This window comes from Capricornis sumatraensis, chromosome 4 (genome assembly GCF_032405125.1).
Source record: "Capricornis sumatraensis isolate serow.1 chromosome 4, serow.2, whole genome shotgun sequence".
NCBI classification, from domain to species: domain Eukaryota; kingdom Metazoa; phylum Chordata; class Mammalia; order Artiodactyla; family Bovidae; genus Capricornis; species Capricornis sumatraensis.
In genome coordinates this window covers 74071225-74089181 of record NC_091072.1, presented here as the reverse complement: position 1 = coordinate 74089181, position 17957 = coordinate 74071225, and the positions used below count along the sequence as shown (strand labels likewise).

The 17957-nt window shown below is 42.0% G+C and overlaps 1 protein-coding gene, 1 non-coding gene and 1 pseudogene across 2 annotated transcripts in view; all 3 read left to right on the top strand.

Annotated features, from left to right (window-relative positions):
• The window catches only part of DIP2B (disco interacting protein 2 homolog B), a 229737-nt gene that overhangs the window by 57535 nt on the left and 154245 nt on the right, over nt 1-17957 (top strand). The window lies entirely within an intron of this gene.
• On the top strand, nt 14235-14712 carry LOC138079189 (small ribosomal subunit protein uS5 pseudogene; annotated as a pseudogene).
• TRNAS-GGA (transfer RNA serine (anticodon GGA)) lies at nt 15888-15959 on the top strand. Its single transcript has one exon. It is a non-coding gene; the product is annotated as a tRNA-Ser (tRNA).

Below are 17957 nucleotides of genomic sequence, written 5' to 3'. Positions count from 1 at the left end.
TTGTTGAGCAGAAGCTAACATTGTTGTATAATTTTTTTACCTTATGGTTTCTGGGTCTTGTTAAATATAATAAAGGTAGTCTACATTTTAAATTATATACTTTAGAATTTAGTTTTTTACATTAAATCTTTAATCTGAGTCCATCATTATCTATGGCTTAGAATAGTAATCTTTTCTACTTGTCGTGAGATTGTTTTTCCAACCCCATGAACTACTTTGTGGTACCAAATTAGTTATACCTCTTATGCATCATGTTTCTATATTTTCATGACTCTCTTTCTAACAGTCTTTGTTTTATTAGGTATATTTATTTTTTCTCACATTAGTACCAACCTTTATTGTGTGTTTTTTGTTTGTTTTTTCACTCTGCTTTGTGCTGTCTTAAAAAGTCATAGTGTTTATAAATTAAAAAGATGTAACTTCTTTCTCAAATTAATTATATAAACTCAGTGTAGTCCCAGTTTTGCATGTTAGTTGCTCAGTCGTGTCTTGACTCTTTCTGACCTCATGGGTTGCAGCCCACCAGGATCCTCTGTCCATGGGATTCCCTAGGCAAGAATACTGGAGTGGGTTGCCATTTCCCTCTCCGGGGATCTTTCCGACCCGTAGGCGCAATTAAATTTCATCTATTTTTACCCTTCAGATGTGGTAAACATTTACAGGTTTGAATGGAAAAGTAAAGATTTTTTTCACACTTGATTTATCACTTTCTGGCCCTCTTAATGCATAGTCTATTTAAGTTCTCAGTTTTTCTTGTGCCAACTTTGGCATTTTATATTTTTCTAGAAATTTATTCATTTTATCACTAAAATTTTTTTGTTGCTGTTGTTTTTTAAAATTTGTTTATTTGGCTGCACTGGGTCTTTGTTGCAGCTTATGAGATCTTTAGTTGCGGCATTCGGGATCTAGTTCCCTGGCCAAGGCTTGAATCTGGGCCCTCTACCTTGGGAACGGACAGTCCTAGCCCCTGGACCACCCGGGAAGTCCTCTTTTTTTTTTTTTTTTTAAGAATAAAAAATTTTATTTTAGGACAAGTTTAGGTTTACAAAAAAATTGTGGAGATAGTACAGAAAGTTACCGTTGCTGCTGACAAATTCTTTTAGCCTTTCTTCATCTTTGTTTCACCTTCATTCCTGAAGGATATCTTCACTGAGTTTAGAATTTTGGGTTGACACTGCTTTTCTCTTGTGTGTGTGTGCTCAATCGTGTCTGACTCTTTACAACTCCATGGTCTGTATACTGTCAGGCTCCTCTGTCCATGGGATTCTCCAGGCAAGAATACTGGAGTGGGTTGCCATTTCCTCCTCTAGGCTTTTCTCTTCGCACTTTAAAATTATTGTTCCACGGTCTCTTGGCTTCCATGATTTCTGATGAAAAGTCTGCATTCATTTAAATTGCTGTTCCCCGGTATGTAATATGACTTTTTTTTCCTGGATATTCTTTTAATATTTTTTTTTTCTGGCAGTATGATTATGAGGTGTTTGGATGTGATTTTCTTTAAATTTATTCTGCTTGACTTTCTTCAATCTGTAAATTTGTGTCTTTCACCAAACTTGGGAAGTTTGCAGATATTATTTCTTCAGTTATTTTTTCTACATGAGCCAGTTTCTTCTTTTCTTCTGTGATTCCAGTGACATGGATGATAGTGTTTAATAGTTCTCTGAGGCTATGTTACGTTTTCTCAGTCTCTTTCTGGTCGTTGTATTGGATCATAATATTCATCTGTCTTTGTGGTTATTGAGTTTTCCCTCATTATCTTAGTTCTGCTCTCCAGCTCATCCTGTGATCTTTTTATTTGACATACTTTTCTGTTGTAAAATTTCCGTTTAGTTCTCTGAAAAAACACTTTTATTTTGAAATAGTTATGTATTTACAGGAAGTTTCAAAGAAATGTGCAAGAAAGTACCTTGAACTTTCCCCAGGCTATCTCAGTGTTAACATCTTGTGTAACTGTCGTACATTAATTAATGAAAATTGACATTGGTACAATCCATAGAGCTTAGTCAGACTTTTCCAGTTACATATGCAGTTGTGTGTATATGTGCACATTCCTGTGTGTGAGTATGAAGGTGAAACTTGCTCAGTTGTGTCTGACTCTTTGTGACCCCATGGACTGGACAGTCCAGTCCATGGAATTCTCCAGGCCAGAATACTGGAGTGGGTAGCCTTTCCCTTCTCCAGGGGATCATCCCAACCCAGGGATCGATCCAGGTCTCCCTCATTGCGGGCAGATTCTTTACCACCTGAGCCACAAGCAAAGCCCACGTGTGAGTATGATTTTATGCAATTTTATCATGTGTTGTATCATGTAACTGCCCGACAGTCAAACTACAGAACTGTCATCATCATCCATTTGGTGTTTCTTTTCATTGCTTTTGCTTTTCTTTTGGGAACATCTGCTTTTCAAGAGTGTTTACCTTTACCTCATGGAGCATAGTTATAATAACTGCTTTAAAGTTCTTTGATAATTGTAATATCTGTGTAATTTTGGTTTTCGCATCTCTTGTTTTTTCCCCAAAGAATTGGTTATGTTTTCTTGGCTCTTTGTTTGTTGAGTAGTTTTGAATTGTGTCAGGAACATATTGAGTATTATTTTGTGAAACTTCGGGTGCTGTTGAAATCTTTTGTTTTAGCTGACAGTTGGTTTGGTTAGGTTCAGATCTTAAGTTTGGTTTCACCTTCTGTGAGTGGTGGTTCCGTTGTCATTCGAGCTCTCAGCATTTGCTGTGCTTTTTGAAACTACACCACCCTTGGTCGTTGGACTCAGGCAGTTTCTTACGTTGCAGTTCAGGCTCAATGCCTTTGCTGTCCGTCTTTGGATTTGTTCTGCACATGCAAACTTGGAGAGCAGACAGACACTGTAGGGGAGGGCACAGGGGAGAAGGACTCAGCCTAAGACTTATATTTGTTTATATGTAGAACCGAGGGTCCTCTCTTTCCAGTTTTTTCTTGTTTGGTGTATCCCCACATTCTTGGGCTTCCAGGAGCCCCTTTCCCACGAAATTCTGTGGAGAAAGGAAAAAAAAGAAAAAAGGAAAAAATTTACCTTGTGCTTTTTGCCTTGCTTTGGCTCTCTCTTTTCCCCAGTCCTGTGGCCAGAATGAGGAAGTTTCTCTCAGCATTTTTAGTTTGAGTGTCTGCTGTGCTATTTTGTGAATTGGATCAAAGCTGGGCAGTAGAGTTTTAAAAATAAAAAAGGGCAAGGAAACTCACTGGTACTGTAATTTTTCAAGTTTTTACTTCCCTTACCTATTTGATTGTTATTTACTTTTCTCCTTCCTTGGGTAGTTTTCTTTTTGTACTCAGTTCAGTTAGTTTAGTGAGAGTTGCTCAGTTCTGTCTGACTCTTTGCAACCCCATGGATATACATTCCATGGAATTCTCCAGGCCAAAATACTGGAGTAGGTAGCCTTTCCCTTCTCCAGGGAATCTTTCCAACCCAGGAATAGAACCGGGGTATCCCATGTGGGCAGATTCTTTACCAACTGAGCTATCAGGGAAGCCTACTCAGATCAGAGTTTTTAGCTTTAATCAGTGGGAGAGAGATGGTGCGGTGGTAAAGAATCTGCCTGCCAGTTGCAGGAGAGGCAAGAGATTCCTAGATATGGAAGATCCCTTGGAGTGGGAAATGGCAGCCCGCCCCAGTATTCTTGCCCAGAACAGAGGAGCCTGGTGGGGTACAGTCCATGGGGTCGTATACAGTCAGACAGCTGGATCACTGAGCACAGCACACAGTGGGAGAGAGAGTCTGTAGGGGGTTTACTCCATCTTGACATCTTTGGTAGGATGTAATTTGATAAAATCAGGGCAAAAAAAAATTATCAAATAATAGAGAAACTAGTTAAGGGCATGGATTTGTGAAAGCAGAGAACTAGCCAGTACTGAATGTAAGTTTTCTATGAAATTGCCTGTTAGTCTGTGAAGAGTGTTGAGCTGTTAGAATCCATCAGTGTGTTCAACTTTGTGGGGAACAGTCTGGGGGAACAGTCATGCCTCATCCACTTTTTTGTAGACCAAACATATTAGGTTGAAGCATATGAAATTAACATTACTTGATCATCTTTGACTTACATAAACAGCAGTGTCTCATGAATTTGACCTATATTTAACTCTTAGTTCTGAAATCTGAAGAAAGAAAATGAAACTTCAAGTTTAAATATCATCTGTATTAAGGGGAATGGTTGCTGCTTTAACAGACAAATCCAAAACCTCAGATGCATTCATGCTTGCTAAGTCGCTTCAGTTGTATCCGATTCTTTATCACCCTATGGACTATAGCTTGCTAGGCTCCTCTGTCCGTGGGATTCTCCAAGCAAGGATACATGCCCTCCTCAGGGGATCTTCCCGACCGAGGGATTGAACCCTAGTCTCCTAGTCTCTCGTGTTGGCAGGTGAGTTCTTTACCTCTAGCACCACCTGGGAAGCCCTCTCAGATGCATAACATGGTCCAAAATGGACTGTTGTTGGACAGGGAATGGGGGAAACTGCTTAGTGAGATCATGGGAGACCCAGGTTGATGAAGACTCATCCACGGTTCATACACAGCCTCTGGGGGTTCTGGGGGTTGATACCCAGCCAGGAGACTGAGAAAGGGAAGGGGTGACAAAAAAAGAGGATAACAAGAGCATACTCATTTCTTAACCTCAGTCCAGAGTGGACATGTTGGTTTGGTGAGATCCAACCTAGATGTAGGGGTGATGGGTAGGGTAGGGAGGCAGAAGATACAGTCTGCGTTTGTCAGCTGCTTTCTGGCACCACTTGAGAAGGGAAGCGTAAATCTCTGGTGGGCAGCTAGCTGTCTCTGCCACACTATTTCTTGATCGCGTAGAGAATGTCTTTCTTTCTTACTTATGGCTGTACTGGGTCTTTCTTGCTGTGAGGCTTTCCTCTAGTTGCAGTGAGCAGGGGCTGCTCTTCGTTGTGCTGCGTGGGCTTCTCGTTGTGGTGGCTTCCCTTGTTGCAGAGCAGAGGCCCCAGGGCACGTGGACTCAGCAGTGGCTCCCAGGCTCCAGAGCACAGGCTCAGTAGCTGTGGGGCGCAGGCTTAGTGGCGCTGAGGCACGTGGGATCTTCCAGGACCAGTGTCTCCTGCATTGGCAGGTGGGTTCTTTACCACTGAGCCACCTGGGGAGTCAGGAGAACTCCTTTTTGCTTTGTGTATTAATTTGCTAGGGCTGCTGTAACAAAGACTAACACAGACTGGGTGGCTTAAACAATAGAAATTTATTTTCTCACAGTTCTGGAGGCTGGAAGTCCAAGGTCAGGATGTCAGCAGGGTTGGTTTCTCCTGAGGTCTCCCCTTGGCTTACACACGGTGCCTGCTCACCATGTCCTCACGGTCTCTGTGTGCTCATCCCTCGTGTCTCTCTGTGTTCACGCTTCCTCTTTTAATAAGAAACCAGTTCAGTTGGATTAGGGCCCATCCTAAGGCCCTCATTTTAACTTACCTCTTTAAAGGTTCAGTCTCTCATTACAGTCCCATTCAGAGGTACTGGGTATTAGGGCTTCAATACTTGAATTTTAAGGGGACAAAATTCAGCCCATAATATCACTGTACATTTATAATAAATGTATATGTTTTTTAATGAAAGTAGTCATACTCCATTAAATAGAAGAAAGGAATGTTAGATCTGTGTTATAATTATGCTTTTAATGGATCTGGAATAAATTTTGAATTATATATGTTAATGAAGATTACCACTATCGCAGAAGCATTTTTCCTTACTTATTCGTCAAGGAAACAGTTTAGCAGTGAAGATAGTTTAGTTTTTAGTGAATGTGATTAGTGTTTTTCTCTCTTCCAGAGTTTGGAAGTTTTCTTTTCTTACTGTAACTTATCCAAGAGATATGTTCATTAGCAAGATAGTAAAGAGAGTTACCAACCATGTCACCTATAAGGAAATTACCACTCTCTGCAACATAAGAATAAATCTTATGTTTATAAGATTTATAAATCTTGGGCTTTTTTTTTTTTTTTTTTTTGGCATCTGCTATTCTACTTGTTGGGGCTTCCCTGATAGCTCAGTTGATAAAGAATCCGCCTGCAGTGCCGGAGACCCTGGTTCGATTCCAGGGTAAGGAAAATCCACTGGAGAAGGGATAGGCTACCCACTCTAGTATTCTTGGGCTTCCCTTGTGGCTCAGCTGGTAAAAAATCTGCCTGCAATGTGGGATACCTGGGTTGGGAGGATCCCCTGGAGAATGGAAAGGCTACCCACCCTAGTATTCTGGCCTAGAGAATTCCATGGACTGTATAGTTCATGGATCTCAAAGAGTGGGACACGACTGAGCAACTTTCACGTTCATCCTACTTGTTATGCCTTGTTGACAGGGTGCCCCTCACTTACGTTTGGAGGGGTTCCGGGGAAGAGTGTAACCTGGGCTCCTGTGTCAATGAGAGCATCCCCATGGATAATTAGAGAAGTGAACAGGTGATTGTCCCTCAGTGGAGGGACGAGCTCAGGGGACTGCAGGGGTCCCTAGGGCAGAGGCCTTGCCAGCTGTATCTCTTTAAGAGATCTGGGTGTGGGATCCCAGAGTCTGCAGTCAGGGCTAGAGCCTTGCAAGAGGTGACAGTTTCATCCTTTGGAATGGGACCGAGGTCTCCTGAAGAGCCCACCGCTCCTGAACCAAGGCTCTTAACTTGTATTTGGCTGTCTCGAGATGACTTATCAGGGACCCTGATTTCTGCAGCTGCCAATACAGAGAGCCTGTCGCTCATCTTGTATGGGAGGCTGAGCTTCTTCCTTCTGTCTCTGTGAGCCTGGAGGGGCCTCTTCCTGTATAAACAAAGCTTGAAAACAGTTTCAGAGACCCCTATGAACCATTAGCACCCTTCTCCCTCTCCCTTTGGGTGACTGTTTCTAAAAAGCCTTGCATTTCTGTCGTGGTGTAGTTAGGCGTCTCTGTTCCTCATTCACACTGGCCATTGTTGGACTTTTTGGTACAGTAGATATTAACAGGGAATGCCTGGGACAGAGGTTGTTTCTTCCTCAACTCATATGCTGCCGCCTCCCATTCTTGGGGGTCCCAGTCAACACTGAGGGGTCGGGGTCCCCCTCCAACAGTGTACCATTAGCAAATATATTTGGGAAAGCTCCAGGCTCCAAGGATGTAGCCTTTACAACTTGGCATATGGATATGCCACTATTCTCAGAGACATCCAAGTCATGGGGGCCTTACAAGCTTCTAGTATTTTTTTAACCTCCTCTGGGGACTAAGGAGGGTCTGGTACCCAGTGTTTTGGGCCCCAGTTTCAGCAACGTATGATGCCCTTGCTTCACAGTGTTTGCCTCCAGGTGCCATGATGGCCGGGACTTTTTAGGAGATTTTGTTTTATTGGAACTTGTTAAATGACATTTTGTTTCTGAAAACCAAGGCCATGTTATGTGGTTGGTTGCCTTTGCAGCCTACCAGACACTTGACGGTGGAAGAGAATGTGCTTGTGAACTCCACCATCTGAACTGTTGGACCCCGTCTCTTGGCCTGCTGTTTCATCACCACCATTCCCAGTGGGTTAGAGGCAAAACTCTAAGGGAAAAATGAGGCTCTTTACCTCTTATACAGGTGGTGATTAAAGATTGTGTAGCCTCACTGTCGAATGTCAGAACCTGTTTTTTTGACTCCTCAGGATTACCTTTTACGGGGTGAGGTTTAGTTCTCTTTTATAAAACTGTATTCCACCTTTATAGTTTCATTACAGAATCTTAGTTCCCCAACCAGGGATTGAACCTCGGGCCAGGTTCAATCAGTAAAAGGGCTGAGTCCTAACCACTAGATCGTCAGGAAATTCCCTACTCCACGTTCAAATGAACTATAATTATTTTGAATATTATTATATACATATCAGGTAAATATTGATATCTTTAGAGATTTTGCCTTTATGCTTGTTTTTGTAATTACTGTATTAAAAGTTATATTAATATCAGATGAATACTGGTTTTTAAAAGATCGTATTTTTACATGTTTTTATATTTATTATGAAACTAATAAGTTTAACAATCTACTGGCTTCCAAAAAGGAGTAACAGCTCAGCTTCTGTGTTGACATCTGCTGCTGGCTGTTAAAGTGAGAAATCTTTTCCAGTTTGGTTGTAGAAACTTGTCACCTCTATGAATGAAGTTATCCAATTACTTTATGAGAGATTCCGTAGTCAGACCAGTTTTTTGCTGTGTCATGATCCTTTTATCATTTCTGAAAATCAACTCTTAAGATTTTCCAGGTCTTGGCCTAAAAATGAGAAAGTTCTATAGTTTTTCTTTATATGTTTACTTAACATGTTCATATCTTAAAAAACAGATCTAGGGAATTCTGTAGTATATGGTGTATGTATTTCTTCTCTCTGTGTCTCTCTCTTCCCTCTCTCTCTCTCTCTCTCTCTCTCTCTCTCTCTCTCTGTATATATATATATACACACACATACATATACATATATATATACATATATAGTGTTCAACATGTATTCCTTGGATCAAGAAATATTTGAGCACCTACTATGTTCATAGAGGGTTCAACATGTATTCCTTGGATCAGTTAATATTTGAGCACCTACTAAGTTCAAACATTGTTCTGCATGAGACAGTTGCTGACTGTATAAATGCATAAAGATAAAGGCAGACAATATGTGGATATATGAGGCTTAAACAGTTTTTTCAGTACCTTGGGTTACTTGAGAACTTCCTTTCAGTGAGCAGCCTTAAATATGTAAAACAATAGTCTCAGAAGTTTTGATTTCATTCTTTCAACAGAAGTTTTATTAACTAACTGCTTTACTATTTAGTAGATTCTGGGGATAGCAAAGTGACTCTGACCCAGTTCCTGTCCACAAAGGGCTCACAGTCTAATCAGGAACTGATTTGTAATGAAAAGGAAGTTAAAGGTTGATTATATGCTGAGGTAAACGATAATAGAGGTATGAAAAGAAAATGCCATGGCAACACAGGGGAGGGGTTGGGGAATGGGCTTGCCAGGAAAAGCCTCACAGAGGATATATTATTGTTGGCAGCCCCTTGAACGACTTTGGCTGTGAGTAGATGGGAGTTCAATTCTCTGTGACCCTTGGAACCTAGGCCTTTTAATTATTCATAAATAACTTAAACATACAACTAGGACTGGGAGTTTATTTAAAAGATGCACCTGCGTTTCTAGTTTAACCTTTAGTTTAACTAGTCCTTTAGGAAAAGGCGTTTATGGATGCAGCTGTATGGCAGCGTTACAGATGTTTGCTCTTTAGAGTTCCTTACAGCACAGTTACACATATACTGCTTTGCTTAGGTTGCTCTCTCCTTTTTAACACAAAACGTTTCTCATTTATAGTATATGGCTCCTTTTAAAAAGAAATGCATCTTTACAAAGGAGATTTTAGGTTTTTCATTTCTGTGTTGTGAAGTTAAGATACATTTCTTGGAAAAAAATGTTTGCTGTAAGCGGAACTGAAAACATTTGCTAGGAGAGAGTTAAGGGTTGCTAAACTCGTGACATGCTGGATCTGTGGTGAGCGGAGAATGCTTTCACAACAATTTGATTCAGCAAACACTCACTGAGTGCTGTGGTCAAAGTACTGCTGCTAGACACTCTGATGGAAAAGAAAATGAACAAAACATAGGCTCTGTTTTAAAGGATCTTCCAATTTACTGCACTGAGTCTCCTTTCTTCTCTTCTCCATTTTTGCCATTTCCCAGATAATGAAAAGTAGAGCTGTAATTTATCGATTCTGTAAGCTGAAAAGGGTATAAAATTAGTTTGCTTAAAATGTTGGGTTGGTTCTCCTTCCTGCTGCCAGGATTTAAAGTAACAGAAAATATTTGGTGCCTCCTTCCACAAATTAACATTTCCATGAGTGGCTGCTTTTCATGGAGCATCTTGAGCCAGCCCCTCTCGTGCTGTGAGTCTTCATTGACAGTATTAAATCAGATCTGAGCAGCTCTAGGAGACAGTTGAGAGTTTGAGAATATGCCCAGTGTCAGCATCTTGGCTAGAGAGTGCTCTTAAACAAAGAACACTCTTGGCACCCAACAACCGATTAGACGTGTACCATTCAATGTGTGAGCTCCAATAAATAAGCCACGCAGGGCATTCAGTGCTTTCATTTGGGCAGAACTAAATGGTTAAGTGTCCGTTTAGGCTTCCCCCAAAGTCTGTTCCAGGCAGTCAGCACATAATCCAGAGGATGTAAAATCTCCCAGTATAGCCACTTCCCTTTACTATGTAAAGCTCTGTGTGGGGTGCTTCAGGCTGTAAAGAGACAAGACTGAGTACCAGTCAGGTAGTCTATGGATTGGGTGGCACCCTGCTCTAACTGTTCGACCTGCCATCCCATTGCAGGTCCCTTTCTTCCTGGCCTGCCCCGGTCTGTAGCCACCTACCACGTGGTGTTGACCCTGACTCATTCAGTATGGTTCTTGTAACACAGTCTATAACCTTATTCTGAATGTAGAGTGGATATTGGAAACAGTAAGAGATGGGCCTAGATTGCTGGACAGTGTCTGCAGTGACTGATGAAGCCCACTGTGGCACTGATCACTTGAGGTATTGCTTCAGGGCTGTGTATTTTGGTGATCAGGTCTCATGAACAGGCGGAACCCAGATAGGAAGCAGTCTTTAAAAATGGTTAGCCCATTTGGTTTACGTTTCCTTTTTCTACAGAGTGTGTATTTTCCTGTCCTCAGACTAAAATCGGCACAGTGTGGTATATAATAGTGTGAGGTTATTTTGCATGAAATCACTCGATCCATTTATTCAAGTAATTTATCTTTTCAGGTATTTTTTAAATGATCTGGGATAAATATTTATGAATTATATGTAAGTACTTGGAGAGATTTGGCGATGTGTTTTTCTTAAGAATAGAATTGTGCTTTGATTTCCTTGACTGTGTTTGATATTAAGAGTTCTTGGAAATTTGTTCCAAAGTCTGAAAGTGGATGGAATGTTTGGGATTAATTTCAACTGTAATTATGTTTTAATGGTGGTAGTGTCTCACCTGTTTCATATTACAACAAATGAGAAGTGCAACGCACCATCAAAATGGTAAAGAAGCTTCCATCTAAAAGGAAGGAGAATAACATAACCATTTAAAAGTCTTAAATTATGTGTTAGTCGCTCAGTCGTGTCTGACTCTTTGCGATCCCCTGGACATAGCCCACCAGGCCTCTCTGTCCGTCAGATTCTCCAGGCAAGGATACTAGAGTGGGTTGCCATTCCCTTCTCCAGGGGATCTTCCTGACCCAAGGATCAAACCCGGGTCTCCTGCATTGCAAGCAGATTCTTTATTACTTTGCCACCTGGAAAGCCCTTATTTTACTAGGATTACATTAAATTAGATTAATTAGATTGCATTTATCTAAAGTTACTTAGACTTTATGTTAGGATCTAGAAGGGAGGGGAGAGCAATAAATAGCACCTTCCTCTCCCACCCAAGTCTTGAATAGATTGGATAGAAACTAAAGGATTAGCAAATAGGGATTATAATATCACCTTTATTATTGATGAAGGCAAGGTAAAGGAAGCAGTTTAGTATTTGAGCCAAATTGGCTTGTTAAGTTCCAGAATTAGGCAGACCTGCCCCCTGGTCACAGTACTGCTGGATTAGAGAAGGCATGTGTCGTAGACAAAGCTTCCAGCCAGCGTATCTCCTCTAGTTCACTCTTAAGAGGAGGAAAGGCACAACTGGACCATTTATTTTCCCCACATCTGCCAGTCAGATCAGTTACTTCCCTTCCCAGGATAGAAGCATGTGAGTGACAAAGAATTGCCAGGGATGTTACAACTGGTGGGGCCACATTCAGGAAGCCAGACTTTAGCAATGAGGAGTTAACGCTCCTCAAAAGCATTTGGCTCCTTCCTGTGTGTGGTTTCCATGAAGAATGGGTTGGTCCCAGGTAGGAAATGGTAGCATAGCTAGGCTAGGAGCAAGCTTCTGTTTTGGGGAAGAGACCTTATAACAAGTGGCCTCTTGGAAATTACAGCAGACGTTTGTTTACCAGAATCATGGGAATTGTGCGCCCTTAGGCAGCCCTCGCTGCTTTCTGAAACGTCTATGGTTTGGCATCTTTCCTGGGCATTAAGTGGAGGTCCACAACTTAGTCTGCTGCTGTCCTTTAGCATTTTAAAATATACCTGCTGTTCTGTCTCTTCTCTGAGTTTTCTTCACAGACTCCTTTTGTCTCCTCCCCAGCCCCTAGTGTTTCCCATGATTGTAGCCAACTTTCTTTTCACTTGACACTTTTAACCTTGGCTGCCAGCCATTTACACGGTTTTAGCTGTTTAGTATATTGATGATTTCCAAATCTTTCTCTCCACCCAGACCTCTGTTCTGAGCTCCATATTTGTATGTCTGGCACTCTGTTTAACAGTTCCACCTGGGCCATCTGAAACTGACTGACTCTTCCTCCACGCTCTCAACTACCACCACTCAGAAACCCTTGAGCGTTCCGTTTTGTATCCACAGTTCTTGTGAGTGGCACCTCCGCCTGTCTGCTAGGTTAAGCCAGAAACATGGGTGTCGCCTCAGCAGGCTCTTCCTCTCCTTTGTTGCTTATCTCCCAGGTCAGAGGTCAGCATCTAACTGGAGGCCTGTGGGCCGCAAATGGATTTTTACATTTCTGAGTTGTTTAAAACAAGCATGTATGTGTGTTTGTTATGGAGGCCCTCTGTTGTCTGCACAGCCTGTGTATTTACTATCTGACTGCTGCCCTAGGTCAACAAATCTTACCAGTTCTCCCTCCAAAACGTCACTGTTGCTTTTTTCTCTCTGTCCCCACTGGCCCTTGCTCCTCCCCATCTCACTTGCCCTGTTTCTGTCTTGGCCCCCTCACTAAGTGTTGTCAGATTTCTTTATAAAACACAAAACCCTAGTGATGTCCTTTCTTGTTTAAAATCCTGCAGTGTATTTTGCCCTTTTCTCTTTTATTTTCTTCCTACAACCTCTTCAGCCCATAGGACTCTGCTCAGTGGTCACCATTTCCATTAAGCCCACCTGTCTCCTGCAGTTATGCCCCTATTCCACCTGGTTTATACTTCTGTTATTGCACAGTCTAGATTGTATTTTGAGAGCCCATTTCACATTCAGTCACGCCTGTTCCACCATGTACACCTGGAATTCAGGTTTCGTTTCCAGTTTGTTTCTATATCTTCTTTACCTAGCTGTGTGTGGCATCTCAGAGGACTGTAATGAATTAATACATGCAGTGAGTGCTTTAAGGAACTTAGTTCTTAGTTCCTAACATAAGAAAAATATTCATGAAGATGTAGTCAGTTTGAGTTGGTTGTTGTTCCGTCGCTCAGTCATGCCCAACTCTGCAGCTCCATGGACTGCAGCATGCCAGGCTTCCCTGTCCCTTCCCATCATCTCCCAGAGTTTGATCAAACCATGTCCGTTGAGTTGGTGATGCCACCCAACTATCTTGTCCTTTGTCATCCCCTTCTCTTCCTGCTTTCAATCCTTCCCAGCATCAGGGTCTTTTCCAGTGAGTCGGCTCTTTACATCAGGTGGCCAAAATATTGGAGCTTCACCATCAGTCCTTGCAATGAATATTCGGGGTTGCTTTCTTTTAGGATTGACTGGTTTGATCTCCTTGCAGTCCAAGGGACTCCCAAGAATCTTCTTCAATGACACAGTTCGGAAGCATCAATTCTTTGGCGTTCTGCCTTCTTTATGGTCCATTTCTCACACTTGTACATGACTACTGGAAAAACCATAGCTTTGACTATACTGAATTACTGATCTTAACTAAATTTTATCCATTTTCTTCTCCAGGAGATCTTCCCAGACCCAGGGATTGAACCTGTCTCCTGCATTGCAGGGAGATTCTTTACCACTTGATCCATGGAGGAAAGACCTTTCTGTCTTATACTTTGAATTATTACTAGTGTATAATTTTTTTTTTAAACATCATTCATTGGTCATTTGGAAAATATTGAATCAGTATGTTAGGTACATCTTTCAAATTATGGCACATTTCATTATACATTAGCAAAAGTTGTATTTGTTAATCTCACATTCAGTCTCATAAGAAAAAATGCTAAGTATTGGAAAGCTGTCAGGCTCAAGTATTCCAAAATTTTGATTTTTGCTTTGAAGTTACCTCCAGTTCACTGAAGTTTATGATTGTTATCAGTGCTGCTGGTACCAAGCTCACTTGGTTAATTTTTAAGAGAATGTCTGCCAGATACTCAAGTCTGAAAACCATAGTTTGTCCATCAGTTCAAGTAAAAATGATGTTAAAGTAGGAATGGTGTATGGGTGTTAAGTGCTCTCAGGAGGTAGCCACTGCCATCTGTGGGGCATTACTTCTGGCCAGACTCTTTGTCGTCCCTGTTCAGTGAGGTTACTGGGGGAGCAAGGTCTGCAAGCCTCATGCTGTCCCTTGCAAGGTGACTCGCCACTGTGGCTCTGCGCTGGTGTGCCTCATCCCAGTCTCCAGGGACACTGGCATCATCTCAGTCCCTGTGTCCAAGAAGCTACTGGTGATGGCTGAATTGACTGCTGCTGCGTCTCCATCCTGCCATCACTGCCATCCGGGGCAGCTTTGCCAAGGCCACTTGTAATGCCATTTCCAAGACCTACAGTTTTCTCACCCCTGATCTCTGGGAAGAGTCAGTGTTCACTGAGTCTTTGTCTGAGCCTCCGTATCAGGAATTCACTTACCTTCTTGTAAAGACTCACTCCAGAGTTTCCGTGCAAAGGACCCAGGCTCCAGCTGTAGCCATCACATAGGTTTATATGAGAAAAATAAAGTGAATGAAGCCAGTTTAGAAAAGAAAAAAGACAGCCAGTTCAGCTCAGAACTGTGTAAGTGCTCTTCCTTGAGACAACACAGAATGTTAGAAAGATGTGGACTCAGGGACCGAGATGTAATAAAACCAGTAACTTCCACTGTACATGTGTGGCCTAAGTCACCACTGCCTTGATTTGTGCTAAGACTCCAGCCATTTTATTCACCAGTGCTTTTATGCTATGAGAGCAAATACTTTATGAATTTTGAGATCCACTGTTATGGATGAAGAGCAAAAGGTTCAAATGTAAAATAGCCTTTCACACAGTAAAAATGGCAAAAAATCTTTTTATATCCTTATTAAAGTATTTTACACTTTGTGGACCTTTGTAAGTTCTTGCGGGACCCCCAGAAATCAATGGATCACATTTTGGGGAACTGCTGATTTACAGTAGTTTGTGGCTTGACTTGTTTCTTTCTCTTTTCTCAGATTTCTTCTATTTGCCTTTACTTTTACTGAGATAGATGCTATAGATATGCTGATCTGGGTAGAATACCATTTGGACTGGCAGCCTCTGCCCTAGAACAATGCTAGGACTGGCTCTGGGCCCAAAAGAGAAGACCGGTTCACAGCCTCACCTTGGCCTTCAGGAACACAAGCAGCAGGGAAGGGCCATAAACCTGCTAGCCTTGTTGGCTTGCTGTGTGCGCGTTCAGAAACTGGTCAGATCACACCGACCTGAGTCCAGAGGGAGACATTAACTGTGAGTCAAGCGCTTTCCTTCTGAAGGAGTCTTTCAGGCTCCAGGGCGGGAGAGGTTCTCAGGCCCTCCGTAGGTCTCTCAGACCTACACTCTCTAGTCCCAAAGCTTCTGAGTCATATTACAGCCTTTTCATTCTAATTATGTCCAGGAAGGGGTCTCCAGATTTCCTGGCTGTAATAAAACTTAGGAGTTAGGAGGTTTTTCCTTTTGAGTACTCTTGATGCTCCCTTGTGAAACTTAAGTCCGTTTCCTTTAGTTTTGTTTTTAATAAAAATAGCCAGTAAGAGTGCGCCTCATGCTACTGCTTTATATTCTGAAGACAATTTATTTTGCTGTATCTTCAATCTATTTTAGCCTTTTTTTTTTCTTTTTTCCTTCTAATTTTTAATCTGGTTCCTTTAATCCAGTGGGCTTCCCTGGTGGCTCAGAGGTTAAAGCGTCTGCCTGGAATGCAGGAGACCCAGGTTCGATCCCTGGGTTGGGAAGATCCCCTGGAGAAGGACATGGCAACCCACTCCAGTACTCTTGCCTGGAGAATCCCATGGAGGGAGGAGCCTGGTAGGCTACAGTCCATGGGGTCGCAAAGAGTCGGACGCAACTGAGCGACTTCACTTACTTTAACCCAGTAGTCCTGAACTAGGGTGATTTTGCCCTGCAGTGGACGTTTGACAGTGTCTAGAGGCATTTTCGATTGTCACAACTTGGGGGGATGCTCCTGGCATCTAGTGGATAGAGAGCCGGCCTTCATTTCAGCAAAATCAGTCATTCTATTGTTACAGTAAGATTTTCACTGAAATTATATTCGGTTGATAGGACTAGCCAACAATGCATAGCCTCTATCACCTCAGAATCATTCAGGCCAATATGTCAGCAAGACCAGTCTTAGAAGACTGTACTTTAGTCCTTCCTTGTAATTTAACTTTTTATTGTTTTTTTTTTTTTTTTCCGAATTAACAGTTTGATTTTACTTTGCATATTGTCTAGAATTGTAGTTTTATTTAGAGAAAATATTTTGGTTATGTTCAGAATAATTAAAGCTTTTAGAGGTAGGTTTCTCTTTTGAATATGACTTATGTTTGTACCTCAGCTCATAATACATCATTTGTTTCTAAGCCTGAGTAAGTGCAACTACCTGATGACTTTTTAAAAAATACAGGTTTATGGGCCCCAACCAAATCTTAAAAGAACTCTTCTAGAAATTCCTGTAAAATTCCAGACTTGGAAACCGCTGAAACAGATACGTATTCATAAACTAAGAAACGTTTAGAATAGCTGCTGCAAAGAGAAGATGGTCTTTGTGGCTCTCAGAGATAACATCCACCCTCCTGGGCAACCAGTTCTGTCAGTGAAACCAGTCAGGTAACCCTCCGATGGGCAAGGTAGAACCGGAGCAGTGGTGTCCTTAAAATTTTGGCTCTTTCCAGTCATATGGTGTCCAGTTCATTTTATTTGCCACAAGTTTGGTTTTAGAAGGGGTTGGTAGGGGAAAGAGATGTGGGAACGGATGGAGGAGAGCTGTGTAGTAGAATCAGAGAAATATGATCTACCTTTTTTCTCAGGAGGGGCATTACTCAGTGCTGATTTCTCCTCAGTAGCATTCATTTGCTGCCCACATTCACCACAGTGGTTAAGTGTCTTTAAAAGCTGCTTCTGGTATAAATTAATCTGACCAAGGCAGCAGGGGCCTCCGGGAAGCACAGAGGACTGTCCACTCCACTCCCACCAGCAAGGATGCTCTCGTCTCAGTCCTTTCTTTTCTTCCTCCCTGCTTCCTTTTCTCTTCTCCTCCTCTGCCTCCCCCTCCTCCTGACCAGGGATCAGCCCTGACCTCCTGCATTGGAAGCACATAGTCTTAACCACTGGACACGTCCCAGCCCTTTACTTTTTGTGCTAAAAGAGAAGTTAATGAAGGTGAGCTTGTTTGTTGTGGTGGTTCCAAGAGCTCTGGAGATCAGACATTTGTTGAGGAAGGAAAAAAAGTTGATCACTTTTATTTTACTTTTTTCTTTTTCTCTTCATTTTTGAGGCTCACATGTTACCTTTAATAGTGATAGAGGCAGAGCTTAGTGTGGGAGCCAGCCAGCCTGCATCCGAACCCTGTGAGTTGGGCAGTAGTGCCCCCTTGTCTCAGACTGCACTGGGGGACCTGGGCAGGCCTCACGCAGTAAGATACATGGTCAGTGGGGCAAGCTTGATCCTACAAAACAGACAAGAGAGAGGGTTATTTTTCAAATAAAGTGAATTTTGTTTGGAAGGATAAGGGCTTCCTTTCCTGATGAGTTAGTTGTTAAGGAAGCAAACTAGAATTTTGGAAATGAAAAAAATTATGAAATATTGGGGAATATTAATTTATATTGGAAACATAAAATAAATATTGGGTTCAGTTCAGTTGAGTCACTCAGTTGTGTCTGACTCTTTGCGACCCCATGAATCGCAGCACGCCAGGCCTCCCTGTCCATCACTAACTCCCAGAGTTCACTCAG